This window comes from Leptonychotes weddellii, chromosome 9 (assembly GCF_054177405.1).
Source record: "Leptonychotes weddellii isolate Sample4059 chromosome 9, ASM5417740v2, whole genome shotgun sequence".
In the NCBI taxonomy this organism is placed as follows: domain Eukaryota; kingdom Metazoa; phylum Chordata; class Mammalia; order Carnivora; family Phocidae; genus Leptonychotes; species Leptonychotes weddellii.
In genome coordinates, this window is record NC_138377.1 from 9012044 (window position 1) to 9015321 (window position 3278).

Sequence of the window (3278 nt, forward strand, 5' to 3'; positions counted from 1 at the left end):
TGTATTCTCTCACAGTTCCGGAAGCTGGAAGTCCAAGATCAAGGTGTTCACAGGGTTGATTTCCTCTGAGGCTTCTCTCCTCAGCTTGTAGATGACCGTTCCCTTGTGTCCTCACATGGTCTTCCCTCCTGCGTGTCTGCGTTCCTAACCTTGGCAGTCATATTGGATTAGGGCCCACCCATATGACCTCATTTTAACCTAATCTCTTCTTTAAAGACCCTAACTCCACACACAGTCACATTCTGAGGCACTGGAGGTTAGGACTTCAACGAATCAATTTAGGGGGACACAATTCAGCCCGTAGCAAGCCCATACTCCCCGGCCTCCTTGCAGGCCACGTGACTGGGCTCAGTCCTGCGAGCTATTGCGCAACAGTGCTCTGGACAGCTTCTGGTCAGTTCCCTAACGTCAAGCCACACACCCTGCCCATCTTTGATTTCCTCCTCCCGGTGGCTGGAGCAGATGCTGTGGACACAGATGGGAGTCACACGTTAGAACAGCAGACTTGACCACTAACCCGGGTCCATGAGTCACTTCATGAAGCACAGCTGCGTGCCCGTTCAGGACCATCGCTGTAATAACACAGAGTCTGTGTGGCCCACAACCCCCAGCAGGCAATTCACTCACACGCCCTCGGGCTGGCTGAGACGCACCTGAGCTCAGCGGGGTGGCTGAGCGTCCCCCTGGGTCTGAGTGGGCTCCACTTTCTCTCATCTTCCTTGGTTAGCTGCAGATGGTTCTTCCCACGACGAAAAGCAGGAGAACCAGAGGGACAAGTGGAAACATGGAAGCCTTCTGATAGCCTAGTTTCGCTGGGACATTCCCACTTCTGCCCACATGCCCCTGGCTCTGGCAAGTCAAATCATTGAGCCTTACTTATGGGATGGTACAGGGAAGTGCCTAGCACTTCTGATGGGGAAAGTATAAAGACACACGGCAAAGAATGAGAATCTAGAAAGGGGTGATGAGATGGGCCAATCATTTACGACCCCCACCCACATTTAGACATTGAGGCGTGAAAGAAAGAAACCTCTATCTATGTGAGCCACCGTCTTTTGGGATTCTTTGTTACAGTGGCTCAGTCTGCATGCTACCATAAGACCTAGGGCGTACTCTGCCCAGTGCAGCCGGCATGGGGAGGAACTAAAGGATGAGCCTGAAGGCACAGTCAGCTGACTTCCTCACCGTGTCCACGAGGCAACTGGAGCCAGAAACAGAGGGCTAGAAACCAAGGAATGGGGGGTAGAGCCCAGTCAAGTGGGCTTGTTTGTACTCCGCGAGGGAGTGGGAGAGGTGGAGGGTAGTCAGCCTGGTTATGGGACCAGGAGAAACAAGACAGGTGGGAGAGGGCTCAGCATTAATCTCCGCAAATACTAATGGAGCACCTACTATGTGTCAGGCGCTGCACTAGGTGCTAGAGATAGGATAGAGTCCCCGCCAAGGGATAGCCACCCTCAAACACCTGCATGCCTTTCAGAGAAGCTGGGGGTGGGGCCACCTGGAGCACATGTGTCTGGAGCACACCTGAGACAAAGCACCCATGGGAGGCATTGATGTCTCCCTGCCTGTAGGTACACACAGGAAGCAAACATTCACCTTTTGTTGCGGGGCCGCTGAGAACATGTGTGTGGGCTTGGGAGCCAGACTCTCTGGGCCCCAGTGCTGGCACCACCTCGTGCTAGCGGGGTCACCCGATGAAAGTTAGTTAGCCTCCTTTGTTCTTTTGTGTCCCCCCATTTCCCCAGGGGGTGATGTGAGGATTCAGTGAGTAAATATATGTGATGTGCTGAGGAGAGCGTCTCGTGAATGGACGGTGTCACGGTCCTTACGCCACCCAACCTTCATGCCTTTGTCCAGGCTGTGCCCACAAAGACTAAGACGACCCAGAAGGAAGCACAGGGAGTGGCCCGTTGGGACCTGAACAGTTGCTGGAGGAGGGCTGACCCAATAGCAAATCCAAGAATGTGGAATCCTTAGTCAGCAGTAGAGACAGCCAATAAACAACCCAGTTTATACTAGTGATACCACGGATGCTTTAGGAAGTGGGGTGACACGGGGTTAAAAAAAGAGAAGGGGCAGCCCTGCCCACCTTTGCAGAAGGCTGGGGGGTTGTTCTCCCAAGAGGCTACAACAGAAAGCCTCTGGACTGCGGACACCAGGGACAGTCCAGGGATGGCCTAAGTACACTCTGCTTAAGGCAGGCCCACCCGGCTCCCGGGGCCCCCGGGCAACTAGCATTCACTTTCCAGTAAGGGATGGAGAATTTGAGGAGCCCCAGAGAAAACACCTAAAGGTACCCCGATGAAACAACTTGACCAATCACAGTGAAGCCTGCAAGACAAGCTCCTCCCACTGGTCCTAAGCTCCAATCAGCTTAGTTTCCGCGCAGAGGTGGGAGCGTCCAGCCAGTGACCACCCGACATTTGACAGAAGACAAAATCAACAGAAAAAAGGAAATTTGGGGAAACGAGGACTACAGGGAGAGAAGAGAACTCTCAAAAAACCACACAAACTATTATTAACATCCTCAGAGGGATGAAAGAATGATAATAACAATTCTACCCAACACAGTACTTCGTTTAATCTTTACAAAAGCCCTGTGAGGTAGATGGAGTGGAAATACTTGGGTCCCCCCAAAAGACACATTCAACCCCTAACTTCTTATTTGGGAATAGGTTCTTTGTAGATGGAAGCAAGTTGAGATCACACGAGAGGAGGGTGGGCCGTCATCTGTTGATTGGTGTCTTTATAAGATGATGGAAAATCGGGCTGGAATACAGAAGGACAGGAAGAACTCCATGTGAGGGATGTGTCTTCAGGCGGAGGATTGCGGGGAGCCACCAGAGGCCAGCAGACGGCTTGCAACGGCGTCTCCCTCCAGGCCTCTGGGAGGAACCAACCCTGCTCACACCTTGAGTTCAGAAGTCTTGCCTCCAGAAGCGAGAGAATAAATTCCTGTCCGTTTAAGCCACCCAGTTTGTGACACTTTGTTATGGCAGCCTGAGAAAAGGGGCATAGTAGGTATTATTGTTTTAATCCCCTTTCGATGGGTGGGAGAACTGAGGCCCCAAGGGGTTAAGTAAGTTCCCCAGGGTAGTACAGCTGATAAGTGAGAGCCCCAGAGCCCCTACAAGAGCAGGATGCTGTTTTCTTCTCTTTCTTTTTCACCTTTATTTATTTATTTATTTATTTACTTGAGGGGGTGGGGAGGGACAGAAGGAAATATTTAGCAGGCTCCACACCCAGTGCAGAGCCCAACATGGGGCTCAATCTCATGA